At 60.9% G+C, this 25,413-nt stretch overlaps 1 protein-coding gene and 1 long non-coding RNA gene across 2 annotated transcripts in view; one reads left to right on the top strand and one right to left on the bottom strand.

Annotated features, from left to right (window-relative positions):
- FAM53B (family with sequence similarity 53 member B) overlaps positions 1 to 25,413 on the top strand; it is a 112,709-nt gene that overhangs the window by 72,467 nt on the left and 14,829 nt on the right. The gene's annotated exons all lie outside the window — the stretch shown is intronic.
- On the bottom strand, positions 19,052 to 21,255 carry LOC122709260. Its single transcript, XR_006345453.1, has 2 exons — positions 21,068 to 21,255; positions 19,052 to 19,087 (listed from the first exon to the last, which is right to left on the bottom strand). It is a non-coding gene; the product is annotated as an uncharacterized LOC122709260 (long non-coding RNA).

The following is a 25,413-nucleotide window of genomic DNA, read 5'->3' as shown; positions in this document are numbered from 1 at the left end:
CTCATGGAGATGGGGGGGCCGTTGGAGTCCCAGTCATGCAGAGTGAACTGCTTTGGGCCCAGGGCCTTTGGGGAATTCCTTGCCTGGTTCCTCTAGGCCTGAGTGTCCAGGGCCTGGAGGAGACAGGGGAGTCACTGGCTGAGTTAACCTCTGCAAGGCCACCCAGTGAGCACTTCCTCCCCCGCCCCCGCCAGACAGGGAAGTTCATCCGGGAAAAAGGAGGATGACCTAGTATGTCCTTTGGGAAGTGAACTGAGTCAGAAAGGGTTTCCCTGTCCTCTCAGGAGCCGAGGAGGCCAGAGGCGACCCTCCTGAGCAGTGAGATGATGGGACCTCCTGCCTCGGTTTGGGCCACCTGTCTGGTCAGACTGCAGTCCATGCCGTCCCTTCGTGTTGAGACCCGTTAGCCAGAGCCCTGCTTGTGTGGCCTGAGCCCCGCCCCTGGAAACTTGTGTCCACACGTGAAGGGTCGGACACGCTGATAACTCGCGGTGTGCCACAGTGTGCTTGCACTCTGCCTTGGGTTCCCGCGCTCCGCGGACCAGCAGGAGGCGTGTGTTCATGTAGTCACGTGGTGTCGTGATTATAGTTCCAGAAAGTGAAGATGGCTGTGCCCATTTTGCAGAAGAAAAAACCGAGGTTCAGAGTGGCAGCCAAGCTCACAAGGTTAGGCGTGGCGGAGCTGTGCAGCCCAGGCTTGTCTCACGTACTGGGGGGCCAAGGCAGGACTTGGGGTGCCAGGCCCATTCCATCATCTCAGATGTCCACGGTGGGGTCCGGGCCAGCAGAGACTGGAGCTAGGCCTGAGTCTTTCCTCCTCGGCTGTGATGGGCCCATGGGGAGACAGCCTGGCCCTGGGCGCTTGGGGCCCTGCTTGAGGACAGGGCAGTGGCCAGGCTCCGGGGTCAGGGCCCAGTTTTGGGGCGGCAGCTGGGATCTCACGTGGCGTCTTGAGTGAAGCCTGACCTGGTCCCTGCTGCACCAGCTGTTGGAACTGTCTAGACGGTCTAAGGTGACAGTTGTCACCATCCTAGTAAGAAGTAGGCTAAAATTGGAATATCACCGAAATCCGAAACTTCAGATCGAAGTCATGGCTCTGAGCAAGTGCCTAAGCGCGGACACTAGTGGTGGCCTTGATGAAGCCCATGGGCCTGCAAGAGGAGCCCCAGGCTTTTTTTTTTTTTTGGCTGCACTGTCCAGCATGTGGGATCTTAGTCCCCTGGCCAGGGATCGAACCTGCCCCCTCTGCACTGGAAGCGTGAAGTGCTAACCACTGGACCACAGGGAAGCCCCAGCCCTAGGCTTCTGAAGAGGTACCTAAGGCTTAGTGTGAGAGGCTGGTGTAGGGGGAAAAAGACAGGCCCCCCCCCCGGCTCCCTGTACCTTCCTGACTGCCAGGGCCCTTGAGCTTCCTCGCAGTTCAGGCTGGTGCCCGCGAGACTCGTCCAGAGCTGGCCAGCGGGGAGGAGGGATGATGCGGGTGGAGTCGGTCCTTGACCTGGGTCTCAGGATTCCCCGCAGTGTACCTGTGGAGGCCGGGTGTCCAGGGCAGGGGGCCTCCCCTTCGTCCCCAGCCTGCCCGGGTTTCTCTTCTTTCTGTGGCTACGGTGGGGACAGAGGGCGGTCCTGGGCCTTCCCGACCCTCAGCCTTTGAACCTGTGCCAGGGGGTTCTGTAGGGACCACTCTTGTCCCAGAGCGGGACCTCAAGGGATCGGAGGCCCAGTGTCTGTTGAGTCCTGTGTGGCATGTGACTTAATGCTGCTGCTGCTGCTGCTAAGTCACTTCAGCCGTGTCCGACTCTGTGCGACCCCACAGACGGCAGCCCACCAGGCTCCCCCGTCCCTGGGATTCTCCAGGCAAGAACACTGGAGTGGGTTGCCATTTCCTCCTCCAGGCATGTGACTTAATGGTTTATAATAATAGATTTGCTATTCTAACTAGCGCTCTGCTGAGAGCACCCCTGGGATGCTGAGGATTCAGTGGTGCCCCGCAGTTAACGGCCAGTGCCTCTGGAGTGCTAGCAGCCGTCACCTCCAACCGGGAAGGCCGAGGTCAGCAAACCACCGTTACCCACTTTTGCAAATTGAGTTTGAAGGGCTCACAGTCGTGCCTGCGGCCTGTGGCTGCTTTCACGTCACAAGAGAGACCACATGGTTCTCAAAGCCAGCAGCATCCACTGTCTGGCCCTCGCTGAGACTGTTAGCAGCCCCTAATGGAGATGACCCCATGCCTCAGTTTCCCCATTTGGAAAGCTCGACCAGCATTTGTTTGGCAGCTTCTCGAGAGAGCAGGTTCCCTGGGAGGGCCCGGCGCTGTGATCGCGGCGGTCAGGAATGTGAGGGGTGATGTCAGGCAGCCCGCCCCGATTGTCTCAGGCCCTGCTGGCTGCAGACTTGGCCCCTGTGGGGCCCCTTCCTGTGCCCCTCACCGGCTGTGAGAAGGAGCCGCTGGGAATCCCCTGGTGGTCCAGCGGTTAGGACTCTCTGCTTCCACTGCTGGAGCCCAGGTTCAATCCCTCGATGGGGAGCTAAGATCCAAAATCCACGCATGGCTGAAAAAAAAAAAACCAACAAAAAAGAAGGAGGTGTTGGCAAGGGAGTTGCCAGAGCTGGTTGTTTCTGGCTCCCCAGGGCCCTGCCGTCAGGACGAGCCGTTGGGAGTATCTCAGTGCACAAAAGCATGATACCTTTTTAAGAAAATGAAAAACCGCCTCCTCCCAGCAGTGGCCTGGCTCTGGAGGCTCTGGCTGGGTCCAGTCCCCAGTGCTCCCGTCTCATCTCCTCCGGGCTGCCCTCCCGTCTCTGCTTAGAGAGTGTGGGGCTGCGGGGAGGCTGGTTCACTTCCTCCCGCTTTCACTCCCTCCCCCAGCTCTGTTCTCGTCATCCCTCGAACGATTTTGGGTGAGGCCTTTCTGCCCAGGCTGGTAGGACACAACTCAAGATGCAAGGGGTTCTCGTCCCTGCGGACAAACCCCTGGATAGTTCATGCCAGCCAGGGACGCAGCAGCCTCCCCGTTACCAGATGTGTCCCGGCCCCCGAGGCAGATAACCAGCTCAGAAGTTGCTAGAGGATATTAGCTCTGTGGCGACAGAACTTGGCCTGACGAGGTGGGGTCTGGAACGGCATTGTGAAAATAAGGGCGGGAAGGCTGGCTCTGACGTTTAAGGGCCTCAGATGGCCGTGGTTTCCATCCTGCCCGCCACCCCCCCCCCCCCCACACACACACAGGCTCAGTCAACAGAGGCCGGCCTGTCCCGGAGCCGCCCCGCGCCTGAGAAATCCGAAGGCGGCCCTTGGAGCCAAGAGGCCGCGGCAGGGGCTGGAGTGTCTTCGGGGACCGGGAATGTGGTCGGAAAGTTCTTAGTGCGACCAAGAGCCACTTCCACCACCACAGCGGCTGGCATCGGCCCTGCTGTGAAGCCAGCCGGGCACGAGCAGACGGGGAGAGGCGGTTTCGGCATAGGCACACATCTCCCTGAAGAAGCCGCTCTCTGAAAGTCCCCTTGTCCCCCAGCTTGTCTGCAGGGGGGTACCGTGCAGTGAGCAGCTCGCCTGGACTTGGAGGGGATCCCTGGTCGAGAAGCAGGAAGACCGGGGTAGGGGTGGAGGGGGCTCACGATTTTTCCCAAGAATTGAGCTTCACACACTACAAATTCTCTGATTCTCAGCCCCCGAGCTGAGCTGCTACTGCGTCCGGGATGCTGGGGAAGGGTGTGTATGTGGCCAGCAAGTGCAGCCCCTGCCAGGGAGAGACAGACACGTCCGCAGTTAGCTGGCACGAGGCACCTGCTAAACTGAGGTCCCAGGAGCATCCCGGGCTCCTCCCTGGGAAGCGCTGGGTGGCAGTAAAGAAATGACTTCATCAGTCTCTCTGTGTGCCGGGCTCGGCTCTGGATGCTGTCTGGGTAGGAGCTCCCTCCCTGCTCACCCCAGCTCTGGAGGTGGATGCTCTTAGCATCATGTCCGATACTGCCGGGGACCCAGGAGCAGAGACCTGAGGAGTAACTTGCTCCAGGCCACGGAGCCAGCCACCACCCCCCCCACCTGCCCCCGCCCCGCCAGGTGTGGGGTTTGAACCCAGGTGGTTTGGCGGGGAGTGTGAGCTGAGCTAGTGTGCTCCCTGACTCAGGAGGTGCAGGGAGGGGTCCAAAGGCTGGAGGTTTTCTAGGTGGAGCCAAGCAGCGGGGCATGGAAGGGGAGGAATGCAGCCCTGGGGTCCTGCCACAGGCGGCCCGTGCCCTTGCCTTCCTGTCCCGCAGCCTCCGAGGAGCACGTGTGCGCACCTTCGTGCCTGTCTCCTGGGTGCGCCCGTGTGGACTCTCATCCTGCCAGGCTTGTGCAGGAGGTTTTCAGAGGTCCAGCATTGTTGAACAGGTCTCACGACAGGGAGCTTCTTCCATCCTGAGCTTGTATCTCCAGGAGGTAGAGAAGGCAGCCGTGTGGAGCCAACCCCCTGTGGAGCGGCCTCGAGAAGCACCGTTACTGTGTGATCAGGGCTGGACATGTGGCAGCGGGCAGGAGGGGACCCGCTGACATCTCTCCCAGGGTCAGTGCCCTGGGACCCCAGCAGAGTGACCCTTGGTTCTGGTCCTGAGCCTTCCTGGGGTGGCACATTATCAGGCAGCACAGAAGATGACCAGGCCTCCCTGCTTGCCCAGTAGGAACCCCCATCTCCAAACACTGCAGTGTTTTCTGCAGTTTAATGTCTAGCAAAGCCCTCTCCCTAGACTCGTGCCGACCTGCCCCTTTCCCTTGCGCTGGACAGTCTGTGGTTGAGGGTGGGCACTGACCTGGTTCTTCTCAGGCACCTCCAGAGTGCCCACCAGTCCTGTGGTCTCGAGATTAGTGATTAGAATGGCAGCTGCTTTCAGTGGCCAGGCAGGAAAGGGGGCAGGTGGGAGGGAATCCTAAAGTCTGCCAGAGAGCCGTGAAGCAGGCTGGCTGTGAGCGAGGCCTTTGGAAGCAGACAGAGAGCTGGGTGTGGGTCTAGCTATGGGACCCTGAGCCTCAGTCTCCTCATCTGTGAAATGGGTGAGGTAATAGGGAGTTCACCGAGATGATGTCTGTCTTGCGCTGAGGACGTAATGGCACGTAACACTCAGTTCATGTCACTTAGCAATATTCCTGTTGGAATGGGGGTAAACAGTTGTCTATCAACTCAAGTAATTCCAGATTCATTCTTTATTGTTTCTTGTGGTTACAGAATTGATGTGTGCATGTATTCCAAGTTGTTTCAGTTGTGTCCCGACTGTGCAACCCTATGGACTGTAGCCCACCAGGCTCCTCCGTCCATGGGATTCTCCAGGCAAGAATACTGGAGTGGGTTGCCATGCCCTCCTCTAGAAGAAGATCTTCCCAATCCAGGGATCAAATCCACATCTCTAGTCGATGTATACATGTAAAAAAATTGCAAGTTGAGAAGGTAAAAAAATTACAGTCTAGAAATGTAAACACACAGAAAGTGAAATTCCTCCAACATCTACCCCCAGAGATACCATCATTGAGTGTAGGGTGTAGATCCTTGCAGTCCCTCTTCTAAACAGCCGTAACACTGAATGGAGACCCTCGAGGCCCCTTCCAGCCCAGGAGTCCATGGATTCCACGGGTTCACATACGCTGCCTGTGCAGTGATGACAGGAAGTGAGCATGTGTTCCTTTAAAAGAGAGAAGTGAAAGGGATAGTACTTACTGAAACAGAAAATCCACATGCCTCGTACTAGTTTTTCACTCTATCCAATAAGAAAAGCAGACATGGTCTCCAAAGGAAAACAGAACTGAATCCTTACCAGGGCTGTTTGATCCGAGCCCTGTGGCCAGCGTGTTGATTCTCTCGTGCACGCATCGGTGGTGATGCCACTCTCCGTCTAACATCGCTGAACACGCTCCGTGCGCTCGGACACCACGCCTCGTGTGATTTAATCAGCCCCGTCGTCCCTACCGGAGGCCCACTGTCTGGGCTGCCCTGAGTGCAGCGTGGCCAGATGGTTTCCAGCCCGTCCAAGCCCAAGAGTCACTTCCAACATCAGCCCCGCACCGCGGACTTGGAGCCGGCCTGCCAGTGGGCCAGGGCCCTGCCGTCGTCTTGGTCTTGTTCCTCGTGAATAGTTCGTCCATGAGCCCAGGGAGCTGGTTCGGCTGTGTAACGTCGTCTAAGTGAACCATTCCACTCTGGGGCCGTGGTGCCCAGAGACGCCCGCGCCACAGCCGTGCTCCTGGGAGCCCCCCCGGCCACCGCCACGCTCATTCGGGACACACTTCTTCGTGGGGCCTGTGGTGCATCTTCCGTGCCGGCCCTGCATGGTTGGGGTGTGCATTTGATGTGCAGAAAACCCCAAAGCGCTGCGTTCCTTGTGTCTGCGTCTCCCCACCCATGCCCCCACCCAGGGCAGAAGCTGGCCTCCTCCTCCTCGGTTGGTTTTTGCTCCCCGTGTAGGACCTACGTTCAAGGGGATCTCTGTCACCTCTCTCGGGGGACCTGCCGTGTTCAGGGCGCTGTGCTGGTACTGCGGAGTGGGAGAAATAGAAGCAGGACCCCCATTCCCTTCAGACGGATCCCATGCACTCTGGGCCTGTTGCTGGGTGCTGTGTACCTACTGTGCGCCAGCACTGCTTTCCAGAAGCTTCCCCTTACGCGGGCAGACGGTCAGCAGGAGCAGAGAGACCACGTCAGAGCCAGTGCTCAAGCCCGAAAGCATGGGTAGCAGGGCAGAGACGTCTGGGCAGAGAAGCAGGACGTTGCAGGGGGCTGGTGGCACGGGTGACTGCCCCTGCCCCCCTGAGGCTGGCTGTGTTGGCCGGAGCCGGGGGGCAGGGGCAGGCACTCGTGCCTGGCCCAGCCCCAGCTCTGCCAGCCCTAGCTCTCATCTCCTGGAGTGGCCGTCTCCCTGAATCCCCTGCTAGGCTTCTCGCCACTCCCCTTTCCCCAGCACCTCTGTCCCGTACGGGCCTTGAAGTGCCCGGGAATGGAATGTCTCGGTGGGGAAAGGTGTCCAGTTCAAGGAGCCCCTGGTTTTCCTACAGACGTCCAAGGCGGGCTGTGACCCTGGGGTTCCTCAGCAGCCCAGCGAGTCTTGGCGCAAACCCTGAACTCACGTGGAAACACCCTGCTTCAGAATGGGCTGCCTGCCGTGAGGGTGGGACATCGCCGTGAGGGTGGTCCTGGAGTGTGGCTGGGAGATGGGGGCTGACTGTGTCTTTGAGCTGCTCGCAGCCCTGTCAACCTACACGTGGCAGGACATGGGGACCAGTCTGGCTGGGAGTGTCCAACGTGGTGGTGAAGTTATGAATGGGCTGCTGGACCAAGGGTCTGGGGAAGCAGTCCTGGGCCCCGGAGCTCATCTTCTGTGTCACCATCAGCAACCAAAAGATTTCCTAAAAAGCTGTGACCGCTGTGCGCCTTGGGCTCATGTAATCCGGGCTGTCTGGGGACCTGTGGCTCATGTCAGTCTTGACTGTTGGCAGACAGATCTCTGTGCCCCTTCCTGTGTGTCTGACTTTTAAGAGCAGCCAGGATGACCCTGGTGTAAGCCTGCTCGCGGGGCTCCTCAGGACAAACATGGGTACGTGGGTGGGCACACCGGGCTGCCCTCTGGAGCGGCTGGCCAGCAGACCCGGGATTCAGAGCAGATAGCATCATGTCAGAGCCGCAGGCAGACCGAGTCACCTGTGGTCCCAGCCACAATGCATGCTCCGCTGGCCTTGACCCTGCCGGTAACCGGGGGCCACGGGTTCAAGCTGCCCTTCTTTGCAGGCTGGAAAGGCGGCCGCTCCTGCACATGGCAGGACTTGGGCTTTCTCCCCCCGCACGTGCGTCACGTGGGGCGGTGGGGCGGGGGGTGGGGGGGGGCCCTTGGGGCAGATGAATCAGAGTCTGCCTTCCAGTAACTCACTTCTGTTTGTTCTGCTGCAAGTGGAAAATGCGCTCTCACCGCCGCGTTGCCCTGGCCGCCATCCCCACGCCCTTCCCGGGGGACCAGAAGCCTGTCTGCAGGAGCGCCCCTTCCTTCCCACCAATCCCTGCAAGGCCACCGACCAGACACGCCCCTCTCTGCCCCTGCGGTCCTTTGGGGGTTACACTGTGGAGGGCACATTACTGTGGAGACCCAGGACTTGGGAGGGCCAGGCACCCCAAGGCTGTCCCTTCCTTCCGAGATCTTTCTCTGAGCACCTTAGCGCTGGGTGCCAGGCACAGCGTCTAGCTCCCAGCGTGTTTTTATCTTTGAATGCTTCGTAAATATTTCCTTTGGTCACGATAATGAGCCTTCTGCTTTAGGATCCACACCCCAGAGTTTCCCTTCTTTCCAAATAAGGGAGATGTGGCAGCCAAGCTAGTGCCTGGGGTCCTGGGGGGTTCCTTAGAGGCTCTGAGCACCCATGTCTGCCGTGTCCACAAGGTGACCCGGCACACTTCCGTCTGGGATGGGTATTGACGACGGGAACAGCAAGGAGAGCCTGCCAGGTGGAACCCAGCCCCTGCGGTTTACCAGCCAAGCCTCAGGCCCCACTGCTGGTCAGAAACACAAGCTGGAGGATCCACCAGCACGGGCGCTGACCGATGACAGGCGTTCCAGACCTGCCCGCTCTGGTCCCCTCCCGCCCAGCCCCTGAGAGCCAGACCGCACCTTCATGCATCTTGCCTGTCTCTTCCTCGTGGGTCCCTCTGAGGTGGGTTCTGCTCGCCCCGCTGAGGGGTGGGGAGAGTAGGGCTCAGGTGGTGGGCCTGCCCACGGCCACACAGGGGGAGGGGTGCCCAGGTCTCCCTGGCTCCCTGCCTGATGCCGCCGCCCCAGTGGCCCCCTAGCGACAGACCCACAACCCATCCCCGCCCTGGCTATCGGCCGAGCCACTCACGAGTAGACCACTGCTGTGGCTCAGATGGTAAAAGAATCCACCTGCGAGGCAGGAGACCCGGGTTCCATCCCTGGGTCGGGAAGATCCCCTGGAGAAGGAAATGGCAACGCAACTCCAGTATTCTTGCCTGGGGAGTCCCACGGACATAGGAGCCTGGTGGGCTGCAGTCCACGGGGTCGCAAGGAGTCAGACATGACTGAGCGACCAACACTTGAAACCAGAGGGCAGGGAGTGAGGCCTGGCTGCGGGGGCCCCGGCAGCGCCCAGCCGGTTTTGGTTCCGCTGATGCCGTGTTCAGTCAGCATTGGGGCCTTCTTGCTGCCCCAGGCTTCCCAGCTGTAGGCATGCTCTTCCTAAAATCTGGAAGACATCCCTTCCTGGCCTTGAGTGTGGGTCTTCATCAGAGAAACTCATCAAAACCTATGTGAGCCAGAAGATACCTCTGCTCCCAAAGCGGGCATAGCAATCATCAACCTAAGTGGTTTCAAGGAGCAAAACAGGACAGTGTACGTGGGATATTTGAGGTGCAGACAGGCAGCCTGTGAGACTCTTTCTAGCTGAGTTCTCTGCAGGGCCCCAGTGGACCTGGTTGGAAAGTGCCATCCTGGCCTCATTTGTGGGCCCGTGGCTCCTCCCTCTTAGGGCTGCCGAGGCAGTGGGTCCCCCCAGGAAGGATGAGCCCTGTCGCCCACAGTCCCTTGGAAGCACGGGTTGGGGGAGCCCACGCTCACCTAGGGCATCCATGCCTGTCTGTGGGCCCTTGAGGGTTGGAGGGACACGGGAGGGGCCCGGGGCTTCATCCTGCAAGTCTCAGCTGGGAAGGGCACGACTCCTTTCAGAGCCGCTCCCCTGCCAGACCCCTGCTGCTCCCCGCACGGAGGCACTCAGGGCCCCAAGTTGGGAACCAGAGAGGCCGGGGGATGCTGCTGCTTCAGCCCTGTGCCCCAGTCCTTCCTTGTGGCCGTGTGGACACACACCGCTCTTCCCCACAGCCCCGGACTCCTGGACACCAGACCTCACCCCCGCCTTCAATCCATGACTCTGTAGGCAAAGCCACGGAGGCCCCGGGGAGGGAAGCGACTGTTGCCACAGTCACCCAGCAGCTCGTCGCCAGGGCTGAGAGGCTGGGACCGGAGCCCGCGGCGGAGAGGCATGGCCACAGCCTCTGCCACCGGGCAGTGGTGGGCACTGGGTGCGTCCTCCTCCGCCCTGGGCAGGATGTGGACGTGCCGTGCGAGCGGTACATCCCCGAGCACTGCCGTGGCTCCGACCTGCTGAGCAGAAACTTCTTGGGAAACTGACGCTTTCCCCCTCTGCAGGGACAAACGGGCAAGTCTCGGGACCTCGGTGGAAGAGAGGGCTGGAAGTGGAGAACTTAGAGAAAAGTTGTTCAGCCTTAAAAAGAGTTCTCATGCGTACTGTGCTTTGAGTCCAGATTGCGCTGGGTTTGAATTCTCTTGGGAGAGGGATCCTGGCCGGGGGTGGGGGGTGGGGAGTAGGGACCTGCCCGGCCAGGCCTTCAGTCCCTGGAGCTCAGGACAGCGCCCGGCACATGGTGGGTGCTCCACGGATGGGGAGGAAGAAAGGAACCGGTGAGCGAAGGCCCCCTGGGTTGAGGGATGTTCCCCACGCTCAGGCCATCCTGACACCGGGGCTGGCGTGAACGTTCCAGGCTGGGTTGGCAGGGACCGCGTTGAGAGTCCAGCATTGGGGAAGCCGAGGTGCGGTCTGCCGACCTGGGGCCAGAGACCTGTGTCCATGTCAGGGCTCACCAGGGTCTCCGTGGCCTCGCTTCTCCAGGGCGGTCAGGCCCCGGGGCAGGAAGTCAGCTGACTGTCTGCACCGCGCTGCCCTGAGGAGGAAGCAAAGGGGCTGCTGGGCTGGGATGTCCGCCTGGGAGCCCAGCCGAGGAGGCAGCGAAAAAGCGGGGTCTGGGCCCCAGGGCCTGTCGGGGGGCCTGTGCTTTCCATCCAGCAGCTGGACCTCCCGTCGTGGTGCCCGTGGGTTGGGAGCGAGACTGGGGTGCAAGCTTCCGCCTCTCCCTGTGGCCGTCCTCCTCAGCTCCATCCCTGCCTGTCCTGTGCAGCTTGGAGGCCGAAGGAGACCCAGAAGGACCCCAGGCCCAGCCTCCAGCGCCAGAGGAAGTGGAACAGGGGGCTGAAAGCTGGGCTCACACCTTGACCCTGGGTCGCAGGCTGACTGAGGCCGTCAGAGGCTCCCGGCATGGATTGAAGGCTGGCCTTGCGGCCTCTTCCTGTAGCACAGACGCAGAACCAGGCCAGCAGGGACACAGGCTTGCTCGGCCTCTCCGCCTCCTTCGCAGCCGCGGCATTGACTTTGGGGTCGTTTGAGGCCGGGGGGGGCCCTTGGGGAAGGGAGGGGCGTGCCTCCCAGCGCTCCCCAGCCCCCCAGAAGGCCCCAGAGCCCTTCCTTCCCCAGCGCGCTTACTGCCAAGGGCGGGAGAGGGCTTGGGGTCTGGCGCACACAAAGTCCCCTCTGGGACGGGTCCGTTCCTTTCAGATAAGCCTCCCGCTCCGAAAACACATTCCGGCAGCTAAGGGAGCTTGGCTTGATAGGGAGATGGGGGACTTTTATTCTGGGGAGAGAGGCTGGAAAATGGTCATCAGCAGAAGAAACGGTTTCTCATCCGGACTCGATCCCTTGGGGAAGGATGAGGTAGACGCGGCGCCGTGCCTGTGGAGGTCCGTGGGTGAATCCTGGCCTCTGAGCCTTGGTTCTTCAGTTGGCAAACGGGGTGCATCACTCACCTCCCAGGGCTGGTGTGAAGATAATCACGTAAGCCGCAGGGTGTAGAGCATCTCACACATCCGGCCGCAGTAGCGGCTGTCGACAGTATCACCATCATCGCCGTTACCTTCATCCTCACCCTTGGTGTCGCCACCATCCGTATCAGCACCACGGCCACCGTCACCTTCATCACCACCCCCGTATCACCGCAGGCATCGTCAGCATAGTCTTCATCACCACCCCCTCTGACACCCTCATGTCTCCACCATCAGCATCTCCATCACCATCATCACCACCTTCAGCATCACCACCCTTGCCTTATCACCACGATCATCCCTTTCTTCATCCCCATCTAGGAGGCAGAGTCCAATCAGAGCCCTTAGAAGATTCGGCCTCATGCCTGGCTCTCTGAATCGTAGTAGAATGCACTTTTCATCTCTTGGGTACTGCAGTGACCCGGGTTTCTCTCCCTCTCCAAGATGGCTCTTTCACCTTTGGCCCCCTCCCACTGGGAGAAAGTTCTTCCTTGTCGGGAGAGGTCCCAGGGTTAGTTGCTGTCTTCTTAGGACATACTCTGGAAGCAGGGCAGAGCCTACAGTATCTTACAATTATCCTGTACTTAATTATATTACTCAGAATAAGATATTCTGGCTCCACTAGGGAGAAAAGTCGTGTGGTGGATAATTATGTCATCTGTGCGTGTCACCAAGGCATCATGTTATGACTTGAGCTCTTAATGCTGTGAATATCTCATGTGACTAGAGCTCTCCATGCACATGGCGGGGGAGCTCAGCCAGGAGGAGGGTCTGGGGGTCAGCCCCACCTCTGTCATTCACTAGGCACAGAATCCTGTGCAAGGGACTTTGTTTGAGCCACGGGGGTTTTTTGGTTTTGTTTTGGTTTTGGGTTTTGGGTTTGTCTTTCCTGAAAAATGGGGCTAACAATATTGTGCTTTGTGGAGGCATTGTGAGCACCAGAGATGTACGGCATCGTTTGTGGGACAATTAAGCATCCAGTCCCTGACTGCTCCTTTGGAGCCTGAAGGACTAGCAGGGGTGGAGTGCACACTTCCCAGCACGTGTCAGGGCGCACACGGCACCGTGAGACCGCGCTCTGGGGGGCAGCTCCCTGGCCCCCAGCCCTGCCACCTTGCAGCTGGGCACCTCACGCGGCAGGCGTCCCGCACACAGTGGGGCACACGCAGACTCGGGGTTGCTCGGGAAGTCTGCTTAGAACTGGCGTTGGCCACATCTGTGCAGTTGTTGGGAGTTTGGCAAGACTGCCTGGTGTGCAGTGGAGAAAAAAGTCCGCTGACTCACACTGGGGCGGGCCCGCTCGTGGGCCGCCTCCTGCTTCCTGCCGCCGCCTCTGTGCCTGGGTCCACGTGCCGGGCGGCACCCTCTCCACCCACCCCCTGTCTTGGTTGGTCAGGCGGGTGGTCCGAGGGTGCCAAGCTGGTCCCAGAAACAACTCGCAGGCTTCCGTCCAGGTCGGTGTGCTGGGGTCCACTGAGACAACAGCATCTTCCTCTAGGAAAACGGTGTGCAAACTTCTAGTCCCCCGGACTGCTTTCTCTGCTCCCAGCTTTGAGGATAAAGAGATGCAGGCGGTGCTAGTTGGCACCATAATCCTCTGAGCCTGAAGGGACCTCCGTCTAATAGTGTCTGTGCATCTGGGGGTGAAAGGAGGCCCCAGGGAGCGAGGCCCTTTGCCCAGGGTCACACAGTGAGCCGGCTGCCCCTCCCCGGACTCGGTCACCAGCCCTGGCCCTTCCCCCCGCTTGGCACCTTCCCCAGCAGGCCTGCAGCTGCTCCTGCACATTGGCAGGATGGGGCTCTCCTCTCCCGCTGGCTTCCTCCTGACTCCCCGGCGCCTCCCCGTGCCTCTCCTGTTGTGGCAGGCGCTTCCCACTGCCTCCAGTGACGCGGCACATTCCTCCGGGGCCTGGGGTGCTGTGCTCCCTTCCCAGGGCATTTCTTCCCACGATCGCTAATCCCAGCCAGGCCCTCTGAGCGGCCAGAGGAGCCCGGAGCAGGCCGGGTGGGCGCTCACACCCACGTTCCAGTGGCGGGACCGTGGGCAAGCCGCCGAGCCTCTCTCTCGAGTCCGCTTGCTCGTCTGCTCGGTGAAGACAAGAAGGGCATCTCAGGACTTGTTGCTGCAGGGGGGTGTAGGCGCGGCCTGCTGCTGCTGTTTCTGCGGGTCTTCCCCTCCCGAGCCTCAGGAAGACCATCATCCTTGAGGTCTCGTGGTCATCCTGTCAGGCGAGCTAACCGGAGACCTGTGATTGCCATTTCACAGACGGGGCGATGGAGGCTCTGGGGAGAGAAGGTGATGGGGACGGCTTTATGGCAGGCTAGGTGTAGAGCTCGGCCAGAACCCAGCAGGCTGGCACTCACCCATCCTACCCCAGGTACCACCCCTGCTCCCCGCCTTCCTCTCCGCGGAGACTGTGGGCTCCTGGCTGCTGGGCATGCTGGTCTGAGGGCAGCTGTGCCCATCCGTCCCCCTCATACTTGGGGGCTTCCTGCAAAGGCTTCCAGAGCCTTCCGTATCTTTGCTTCTCGGAAGCTTCGATGCCCCCGGTGCCTCCAGAAAGAGGGCCTTCTCAGGAGGCAGGAAGAGTGCACCATTTGGCCCTGCAGAGGCAAGCGGATTTTTCAGTATACGAAGGAGAACCGAGAAGGCAGGAGTCCAGGGGAGGCAGCCGCTCACGGGCACGTTCCGCGTGTTTCCTGTTGACGCTGCCTTACCCACACCCACTTCCTCTCCAGCCCTCACCCCCCACCCCGATACCCTGCCGGCTGACTGGTAGCTGAGCCCAGCTGCCAGCCTGCTCCGTCGTTGGCCTCCCCGGTGGTCTGGGCGCTGGCGGGGAACCGTGGTCCCAGCACAGTGCCATGAGTCTGAAAGCTCCTCCTTCGTGTCTCTCTGGAAGCCTGAGGCCTGCACTTCCTTGGCTCATCCTGGGTCTGCCCTCAACGCCTGCAGCCTGGTGCCCGGGTTCTGCTGTGCCCCGTCTGGGACACCGGGCAGGTACCCTCGGTCTACCGCCGTGTGTCCGGGCACTCACTCGTCCTCTCGTAGCTGGCTCGGGACTCAGGACTCAGTCCCTGATGGGCTCTCAGCTGGCCACCTTCCCTTCCTTCTCTGGCCTGCTCGCCTGAAGGGGCACCCACCCTGTTAACTCCCCCCACCCCCGCCAGCCTCAAAATGGACAAATCGGCATCCAGCTTGAGGCTCTGAAGCACTGGGTTGTCAGGGGTGGGGTTAGGATCAAGAGAAATGGCCAAGGCCTGGGGGCGGGGATGGGCCGGGGCAGCTGCTTGGAGGGGGCAGCCAGCTGTGGCTTTCCGCCAGCCATTCATTCCCGTTACCAGGGCTCCAAGTCCCCATTTATAATAATAAAGTCGAGTCTCTCGGGGAAATGGACATTAAATGAGATGGTATTTCAAAGGTGCTTGGTAGAGCGCCCGGGCCCAGCCAAGTGCTCAGTGAACGCTGAGCCTGGCCCCTCCATCCCTTACCAGCCTCGGCCTGCCCCAACTGGACTCCTCAGAGGCCAGGCTGGTCCCCTCCTGCTCTGCTGGGCCTGATGCTGGCCAGGAGGTAGACCGTGTCATCCTACCACAGGCCCTGGGGCACCTTAGACCCGGAGAGAACTGTGTCTGTGCCCTGGCTCTTTGGTTCTATGCTTATCACAGGCCCCCCCTCCCATGGTGGGGAAGAGACATTGGCCGTTCGCCCCAATACCTGCTTCCAGCCTCCTGTAACCATAGGAGTCACCCCATGACAATTCAGAAAGAAGTCAGGTTCACTTGAGGCGAGCGGGTGCAGACTGGTCTCCCTGAAGCAGGAGGAGATTTGGGGGAAAGGGCCGTAGAGTGACCGTAGCCCACCCGGGCTGGAGGGCAGGGGTGTGAGTCCCCATAAACCCCTGTGTCCCTGGTGGGCCCAACCTCGTGCCTTCAGCCCTGGGCCCGACGTCCCAAAGGCCTGTAGCAGAAGGGCCGAGGGAGGAGATGGAGGTGGTGGCGTGTCAGTGGGAGAGCCCCGGGCTGGGGCAGCTGTTTGTCCTCGGAGTCCTTCTCTGCATGGCTGGAGGATGTGTGTACTTCCTCGCCTCTCCCGTCAGGCGCCGAAGATCTGGGGACGAGGTTTGAACCCTGTTTCAGGAGCCAGAGCAGATTTAGCTCATCTGCCTGGAAGCCAAAGTGGGAATCATTCTTTAAGGCGCCGAGCGGATGCCTCAGAGGAAGAAAGCCAAGTGTCCCGAACAGGGAGAGATGCTGTGCTTCCCCAGGGCGGTGTGTCCCAGCTCCGGCCACGTCACCTCTGGGACTCGATCGTTCTCCCGTGGAGGGGGCGGGGGGGTGCCGTCCTGCGCTGGAGAAGCCCTGTCTGCCCACAGGTGCCCGCGGGTTCCCCCCTTCCCTCCGCTCCAGCTGGGATGGTCATCCAGAGGTGACAATGTTCAGGGGAGGCTGCCGACCGCAGTGAAAGAAAAGACCTCAACCTCCCAGGAGGCTGCAGACCCGGGGGCCCTGGTACACGCTCTAGCCGCGGCTGGGAAATCTGATCCCTCTGGACCAGGCAGCGGCACAGGAGAGGTGCCTTCCTGGTGCCCACTCGGGTCAGGTGCCCAGCAGGGCGGGTGCGGCTGGGCAGCGGGCGTCCGGTTACTGGAAGACACAGGCGGCATGGGCCTGCCCCCCCCTCCCCGCCCCTGCCCCCAGGACGGGTTCATCTGCTTTGTTCTTCCCATCCCCGGGGAGATGGCCCAGGAACTGTGAAGGACAGTGACCCTGTCTGATGGCTTCTTGGCCCACGTCTCCTGCTGGCTCCCGGGCGATGCCGGGGTCTCTCTCCACCTCCCCCCACCTCCGATCCCCTCCAGGGAGGCCAGGCAGACGGGCACTTCGCCAGACAGCCGCCCGCGGTGTGCGTCGCTGCTTTTCATCAGAAAAGGCGCCTGAGTCCCCTGCCAAAGCCCGAGCCATCTCGCCCATTAATCAGGATTTCAGGATTCTCGGGGAGATCTTAGCAACTGCCTGGCACAAGCCCGACTCGATTTACCATCACCTGTCTGCCCTCGGAGCTGGCCCTGTCCACCGCCGCACCAGGGCCACCCCTGGCCCTGGAGCCTGTCTCAGGGGCCAAACTGATCTCTCAGCAGGGCCTGAGGAGCTGCTGCTGGGTTAGAATTAATGTTACTTTTATGCTAATTCTCAAAGTTCCTTTTTTTTTTTAACTTGAAAGAGAAAAAGGAAGCCAGACCGTCGTCCCAGATATCCCCAGACATCTCCAGGTTGAGGCCTGGAGAGGAGAGGCCACCCAGTCCGCGTGCGTGGAAGCCTCGGGAGCCCGGGGATGGCCCACCCAGCGACCTCTTCCTGCACTGAGGGCTCCGCCCAGCTGCTTACAAGGCCACCCTAGGGCTCCCCTGGTGAGACCGGGCCTCCTCCTCTTTCTGCAGCTGCCCCTGAGGGCTGACTTCTGCATGCAGACCCCCCACCCACACAGCTCCTTGCCTTCTCATTTGGGGAAGAGCATGAGGGACCGGCCCCATGGGTTCCACCTGGAGATGGATGCTCTGGGCCTGTTGGGTCCGCCGCCGAGGGGCTGCACTCTCCACGCACTGTGTCTCCCAGCCCCTCAACCAAAGGTGGCTCTGGCTATAAAGGGAGACCAGGCTGCCCTCCCCAGCACCCCCCCGCCCCACCATTCCCATCACCGCCACCTGCCCTCTCAGGTCACTTTCTTGGGCCTCAGGAGTCTCTCCAGGTGCCCCCTCCCACCACCACCCCCATCTGGGAAACCACAGCTCCCCTGAGCATCCCTGGGAGGTCGCCCCGGCCTCTGTCTGTGCCAGAAACCTCTAAACGGGGCCTCTCGGAGACATTCCCGGGGGGGAGGACCTCGCTCAGCCACCCGGATACCCGGGTAATTTGGAGAAGGGTTGCTGAGTGCCATGCAGGTCAGCTGGAATTAACGCGCATTTCGCTGAGCGCGTTGAGACTTGCCACCCACATCTTCCTCCACTGCTGGGCTGGGAGCTGTCCTGGAACTCTCAAGGGCACTGGAGAGGGAGGGAGGGGGGCAGGGAGGACCCCCTGCCCCACTTCTGGGGGTTCTGGTCTTGCCCTCGTGGAGCCAAAGCTCCCTGTTTTGCTGGCAGAAGTTCCGAGGGGGTGGTGGTGGGCACTTGGTCGTGTGTGGTTAGTGGTCACAGTGCTGGCTGTCCCCGGGGGCGGCTCCGCGTGGGGCCCCCGCTGTGCTAGCCCCGCAGCTCTGCCGGGTGGCCTCCGTTGTCACCGCTTTCAGCTGAAACAGGCCCAGAGGGGCAGAGAGGCCAGGCCTCGGATAAACAGCTAGAAGGTGATTAAACCCGGGTCCCTTCTTCCCCTGACGGTGACTGTCTGCATAGTCAGTGACCCCAGGCCGGCCAGCTTGCGGGCATGGGGGTTGAATTTACCCCCGAGCAGAGCTGTGCAAGCTGCCCAGTTCCACCCACACCAGGTTCTTCCTGAGCAGATTGGAGGTGGGGGGGCCCTCCGGTACATACAGGGAATGCTGGAAGGTTCCAGAGGCCCCAGGAGCCAGGCTCTCCTGGGGGCTGGTGCCCAGGAGGGCCCTATTCCTTCCAGAGGCCCTCTGCCCCTGAGGGTGGGGTGATGGTCTGAAGAGGACCAGTCCTTGCAGACTGCCAGCCGCCCCCGGAGGAGTCCAGCATTCACAGTCAGGCCTTGCCTTCCGAGGCCTCCTTCTGCCCCAGGAGCAGCCTGGGAGGGACTCTGCTTTTAATTAGCCTCGTTTGGGAATGGCAGCTCTCAAACCCTGGGAGGCAAATGCGGCCGCCTCGCTTTTGGAACCTGCTGCCAGTGGACACAGTTGTAGCTGCAGGAATGAAAACGAGGAAGAGAAAGGTCCATGGGCTTGGGTTTTTAATTGGCACCCCCCCCTCGCTGCCCCGCGCCCTCCCGCCAGCCCTCCCGGGGCTCTGTTTGGGCGGCCAGGCCCAGCCTTCGAGTGATGGAGCCTTTCACAGCTTCAGACTGGTTTAAGTGGCCCCGTGTGGGTTCCTGCAGCCCTCACTGAAAGAGCATGCCACGATCTCCACGCTGATAAACCCTGGGAAATTGATCGGCCACCTGCGAGTGGTGAATAGCGGTCACCGCCGGGAGCCTCGCAAGGCGGCCGGGCCGCCCAGGGCCCCAGGGTCCTGCTGGAGAGAAAGGGTATTTCTAAAGCTGCAATTAATTTTTTTTTTCCTGAATCACTTGGAAGTTGCTCTCTTGTTTGGAGCTGGGAAAGTGGGGCGCTGGGTTCTGTGCTTCTGTGTTAACCCGAGCGCTTGTCCGTTGGTGGCTCCTCTCCCTCTCCGCAAAGCACAGCTTTCTTTCTCATCAGCTGTCGAGGAAGGGACTTTTTTGTTTGTGTTTTGTGCATGTCTTTCTGTCGTTTTTCTTTCCCTGAGATCATCTCAAGCTAACAGTGAGAAAAAAAAAAAAAGGGCATATGTGAGCGATTCCACCTCGACAGGTCCCACAATACCTTCAGGAATGTCAATTTTTCTTGCTTTCACGAAAACACTAAGAGGTCTCACTTCGAGGGGACAATGGTGGAGATTAAAGCGGGAGGCAGCGTGAAGGCAAAGGCCAAAGGAGAAAGGCAGTTGGGCCGCCTCTCGGGAAATTTGTGCTGCAGTTGAGGGGGTTTATTCTGGATCCCCCCCCCCACCCGCCGGGACAATTTGGAGGTGGGGGGCAGAATTCTTAGCTCATATTTAGTTTTGCAGGGAGGCCCCCGTTTTAAGTGCAAAAGACAAAGAAGGCCGCCCTGGTCCCAGGTTTCTGTGAGCGTACATTGTGTGTGTGTCTGTGGGGCTGCCGATGTACAGGACTTCGAGGCCCTTGTCCCCTTGGGGGCTTGGTGACCACGGGGCGTCAGCCTGGTGGGCGTCATGCAGTGGGGGAGGCCTGTGAGCCTGCCCGAGTGCTTGTCTGTTGGGCTGCCAGGGGTCCCCCACCCCAGGCCAGTTCTCCTGCAGAGAGGACATGCCAGGCTTGAGGAGGTGGCCTCTAGGGCCATCTGGGCTCTGCCGGGCAGTCCTTCTGTCAAGGCAGAATCTCTCTGCCCCCTCCAGCCCCCCTTGAAGCTGGCCTGCTTTTGCCTTAATGGCCAGGAGTGGTGTTGGCACGAGGGATCACCTGTCCCCGTGGGTTTGTCCACATACGCAGTTCTGGCTCTCACCCCTTCTCGTCTGGAGCCCCAGCCTCGTTAGCGCCCCTGGCCTGCTTGCTTGGCAGATTGCGAATGAGCCGAGGTAGGGTCCGTGTCCTCAAGACAGAGAAGAATGACTGCTCTGTGCTCTGAGCCCACCGTCACCGCCCCCAGCTGCAGCCGTCATGACCTGCTGGTCGGGCCCCCCGAGCTTGTTTTCCCTCCTAGTGTGCAGGGCTCTGTGTGTATGCACTTGAGCACATTGCACACGCATGTGCACGTCTGCACATGCCTATGCCATTTTGTCCAGAGAGCAGCCCAGGGCGTGCCATCACTGGGTGACCTCGGCAGGCTCCTCAGGCCTCATTTTCTTCCTCTCTGCCGCGGGAGCCCTGACACTTGCCTGCGAGGGGTTCTGGAGAAATGTGTACAAGGCAGGTGCCCAGGCCAGGGGCATATGTTATCAGCTGTCTTTTTGGTAGTATGTATCCCAGGTGGTGCTCGTGATAAAGAATGCACCTGCCAATGCAGGAGACCAAGGAGATGCAGGTTCGATCCCTGGGTCGGGACGATCCCCTGGAGAAGGAAATGGCAACACACTCCTGTATTCTTGCCTGGAGAATCCCATGGTGAGGAGCCTGGGGGGCTACAGTCCATGGGGTCTCAGAATCGGACACAACTGAGCGACTGAGCACACACGCACACTTTGGTAATAAGACCCGCCCATCTGCTTGAAAGACAGAGGGTGGAGAAGGGGCCCTCATCCTGGGTCCACGGGGCAGGGATTCAGCCTGCTCGTGGCCAGCCGGCCCCAGGGCTGCTTTTCTTTGAAGGCCCTTGGGGCATCTCCCTTGGGGATTTGAGAACCGCCTCTCCCAAAGCTCCGCTTTCTGAGAGAACTCGGGCTTCAGCTGATGACCCACAGCATCTGGCAGCTCCTTTTGGCAGTAGCCACTTGCAGATGGAAAGTTAGGGACTTCCCCATGGGTTCTGTGCTTTTTCCAAGTCATCAGACACTTTTACAAGAGAGAAGTAGGCTCATTTCCTGACTTGGGCTCAGCCGATGATGGTCTTAAGCTCGAGGCTGGGGCCCAGACCTGGAAGCTGAGGTCTCCTTTGCCCCTCTCTCCCACCTGGCTCTGGGCCTGGCCCCACATGGGGTCAGCCTGGGCATCCCCTCCCTCTCGCCCCTGGCGGGTACCTGGAGGGCACCTCGCCTCGCATCGGGGCTCTGTCACAGCTCACCTCAGCCGTCTGGACCAGGACAGACACAGAGAGTTTCGAGTCCCATTGACTCCATGAATCATCAGTCGTTGTTGGAATTGAAGCAGCTTGGAGTGCGGTGTGCACACACTTACATGTGCATGAATTTATATCTAAAGGGGAGCAGTGAGTGAGGGCCAAGCCGGGACCCTCAAAGGATGCCGGACGTTGTGTGCACCCAGGCGTTGTCTCCGGGCACTGACTGGTTTCTCCTGCTTTGTCCTACTTGGTGCTGTCAGCCTTTCCCCTGACGCATCATTCGTCACCCGGGGCTGACTCCAGGGAAGAGTAACACGCTTGCGGCCTTTGCCCCTCTCTCCCATCTGGCTCTGGGCCTGGCCCCACGTGGGGTCAGCCTGGGCATGCCCTCCCTCTCGCCCCTGGCGGGGCTGCTGCCCCGAAAGCATCTGCCCTGTGGAGACCCCAGTCCTTTCCCGCTGTCTCTCCTTCCTGCACCCAGGCCTGTGGTCCCAGAGTCAGAGGCCGGGGGTTCAGATCCTCCCCACTTGCTCCCTGGGTGGCCTTGGCAATTCCTGAGCCTCCAGGGACGATCAAACCCCCGTCCGCATGTAGGGGCTTGTGCAGTGGGACAGCCCCGGGAAGCTCAGGGAGCGGGCTTAGTGGACATTGGTCCTACATTCATCAGAGGCTGCACAGATGTGCAGACATGAGCATGCACCCCCAGAGACACCCTGACTTTGTTCCTGGGACAAGGCAGGATTCCAGGGACGACGGGTGGAATTTATGGTAGCCTCGTGGGTCGGCTCTCTTTATGTGAAGGAGCATCTGGATTGGAGAGTGATTTAGGGCTGCTCCAAGCCCTGCACATTCCTCGGGGGGCCATCGCAGAGCCCTCGTGGTCATAAGGGTCTTCGGCCGTCGTGGTTGGGAATCTTTACCAAGTCATAGGCGAGACTGGCCGGGGGTGCCTGTAGGGTAGAAATCGGGCTGGGTTTCCACTGCCAATTCAGGCATTTCTGGTGGCCGTGAGGTGTAGGGGTGATGGGTACGGGTGCAGACAGAGCTGGGGGTGAACCTGGCCCAGCATGGGTCCCCTGGATCTCTCCACCTATGCGTGGAAGTGCTGGTCGAGCCGCCTCTTGGGGTTAGATGCTGAGACAATGGAGCAAGAGGTTCACCCCGTGTCCCCCTCAGGTATGTTCGCTTGGACATTGAGGGCTTTGGGATGCTTTGGGATGCCAGTGCTGAATTTGCATGTCCCATCCAACGATGAAACAGTGATGAACAAAAGGGAAAAAATAGAAAAGGAAGAAAATAAGCCCATGGGGACATTCACAGTTGTATTGAGGTGTGTCCCTGGGAAAAGCAAAGAGACAGGGACCCGCCCTGGCCAGCCCTTCCCTAGCCTGCAGTCCGGCCTCTAAGCGGGGAGTGTGTTCTGTCAGTTCACTGGGGCCCCGAGCTGGGTCTTCCATGCGGTTGGCGTTGGACTCCCAAGGGGGTGAGACCGTAGCTCACCCCGGGGCACTGGGGCGGAGCCGGGACTCCAGGTCTCCTGGCCGTGTGCTGGGCTCCCATCTGGGGCTCAGGTCCTCCCCGCCCCCGACATGCCAGCCCTACCCTGCTGCAGTGATGGATATGACCGGAGAGACATGACTTACACGGGTGAGAATACAGGCCATCCCAGGAAAAGTGCCTGGTGGGCAAGAGCCCGGGGTGAGTCTCTGCCCGACCCTTCCCGTAACTAAGCGTCCTGTCTGCCTGTGAGACAATGTCCCCAGGATAGGAGGTCCTCTAGCAGGGCCTCCAGGGCTCGGGAGCACCAGGGGCCCACACAGCGTCCCTGCCACTCAGCCTGGGCTCTGCAGGGGGTGGGCGGGGGGGGCGGCCAGGCCCACAGGGGCGGAATGTGCCCAGGAATGTCCTGCCGTACCCGCCGCCAGCGGGCATGTCCGTGGCCACCTGCCCTGCCCCGGGCATGCTGGGACACGCTGGCCGAGCCCCACTGGCCGCCGCCTGCCCTCGCCCCTGCGGGGCCCCGGTATCAGGGACGGGCCAGCACGGCCTCGCATTTCCCAGCGCTCCTGGGAGCTCTGCTCTCCCGATCACTTCCGGGCAGGATGGAGGCAGCTGTAGGGCTGTCTGTCCGCCGCGCCTGCCCGAGCCCCGGGGCCAGGGCCGGCCCTCTGCCCCCCTGTCCTGCTGCGCTTGGCACCACGAAGAGGTGGGGGGGGTCCTGCTGAGCCAGGCCCTGTGCTGATCTCGCTTGAGCCCCGTTACCGCCCCACACGGGCAGCTGTATTTCTCCATTTTGCAAACGGGGAAGAGCAACTCAGGTTGCACAAGGAGGCCCTCGGGGAACAGCAGTCGGCCAAGGCCGAGGCGGGAATCCGCCGCGCGTGGGTGCCCCTTCTGAGCTCTCCGTTCAGCCTCTGCCCTCATTCCCTTGCATGTGTCAGGCCCGCAGCGAGCAGACTTGTTCCCTGGCCGAGCCCCCCCACCCCGAGAACGCTGCCCGCCAGCCCATGGGTGGGGGCCGGGTGGCTCCACGAGGCCTTTAAGGGGGGGGGCGGGGAGGGGAGAGAGAGGTTTCTCCAGCGGGGCGATCCTGACTGAGGTGGGGGTCACCCCCCCCCCCACCCCCGGAGAGCTTAGTGCATACAGTTAGCCTGAATGGGCGGGGCAGGGCAGCCAGGTTCATGCAGGACCAGCGCCTCCCTCGTTGTGGACACGGGCCCAGGACCTCCCCGGGACACGCCCAGTGTGCGACAGGCTGGAGCCAGGTGTCCACACCCCTCGGGGCGTCCTGGACGCCACACAGCCCTTGGGGCTTGCCAGTCGTCCCCCGCCTTCTGCAGGCTGGCGCTGCACCCGGAGCCTGTGTTTAACGCCCCAGGTGGGGCTCACCGTCCCTCAGGCAGAGTGCCTCCAGGGGCGGAGGGGGACCATTGCCCTTGGACCCTAATCTTAGACCTGGTCACAGAGCAAGGGAGTGGGCCTTGTGGCTTGTGACACGGCCAGCTCTGTGGCCCGTGAGGTGCCCCTCTGGGCTTGGCCGGGGAACCCTCACCTGATGCCGTTAGAAGTGAAGGCAATCAGACACTGTCTCCTGGCCTTCTGGGACCTCTTCCCAGCAGCCCTGCTGTGCCCAGCTCAGGGACATGGGCAGACCAGGGTGCCGAGTGGGTGGTCCGGTCAGCGGGAACAAACCCCCTCCCTGGGGCCCTGCAGCCACCCCATTCCCCGAGCCTGCCCTCCCAGCCTGGCGACATCCACGGGCGCCGAGTGCGCGGCGAATGAATGGTGGTGTCCGGGACCAGCTGGGGTCCTGGCTCCCTGGAGTTGAGGGGTACTGGGACGACCCTACGGTGGTTGGCGTAGGCTCCCTTGGCCTCAGGTTTGCCTGGAGTTCAGCCCAGCGGTAGCAAGTTTTTTTTGGATTTTCCAATATTTGGCCTCGGGAGATGGCCTCGGGAACAGACAGCAGACACGGGGCATGCGTTTCTTTTTCCTCCGCGGCCCTCTGGCCTGGGCCCGTTAGCAGGGGGTCAGTGCCACATGGCCGTTGCCGTGAAGTCCAGTCTTTCTCCAGGGCCGTTGGTGTCAGTGTGGACACCGCCGGAGCCCAAGGTATGGGATGGATCCTGGCCATACAGGTGGCCTCTGGGCCCTGCTCGGACACCGTCCTTCCTGAAGTTGGGAGCCAGGGGCCTGGAGCTGCAGAGCTTGGAAGGGGGGCAGAACCAAACCAGAGAGGGTGGGAGTGTGAGCCCAGGGCATCCTCTGGGGGTCCTTCCAGTGGGAGGGGTGCGCTTGGTCCAGTCTGTAGAGGGCATGAGGGCAGCTCACTTCTGGAGTTTTCCACGCCGAGTCCTGTTGGAGCAGATAAACCAGCCAGTTGTGTTTCCGCAGGGTTTGCCTGCCTTTCTTTATGATTTATATTTTATCGTTGAGGAGGAGATCTCGAAGAGAGCCTCCCCTCTCCCCCACCAAACAGAAAGGAAATCCAGCCGAATCAGACACTTTGAACTTAATCTGTGCTTCTCATCTCTTTGCCAGGTGTGGAAATACGACGACAGGTGGCGGGGGGTGGTTCCGTGTTCACACGCGCCGCAGCTCCGGACCCCGGCCCACAGGTCCATCCTCAGCGTGTGTTCTAACCCTCCCTGGGGACCCAGGCTGTCGCGGACCCCAGGGGGCTCCTGCCCTCGAACCACGTCTGATGGACAAGCAGCTTCCTTCCCGCCCTGCCTCAGGGCGGGGCCGGGCAGCCACTCTGAATGGCCGGCACTGGCCTGTTTGGACAAGGCTGGCGCAGGCTGAGACAGGCCTTCTCCGGGGAAAGCTGGGCTTGAGGCACAAAGCTG

The sequence above is a fragment of the Cervus elaphus genome, chromosome 15 (genome assembly GCF_910594005.1).
Source record: "Cervus elaphus chromosome 15, mCerEla1.1, whole genome shotgun sequence".
NCBI lineage: Eukaryota > Metazoa > Chordata > Mammalia > Artiodactyla > Cervidae > Cervus > Cervus elaphus.
The sequence above is the reverse complement of the archived record's forward strand: the minus strand, read 5'-3'. Positions and strand labels throughout refer to the sequence as shown.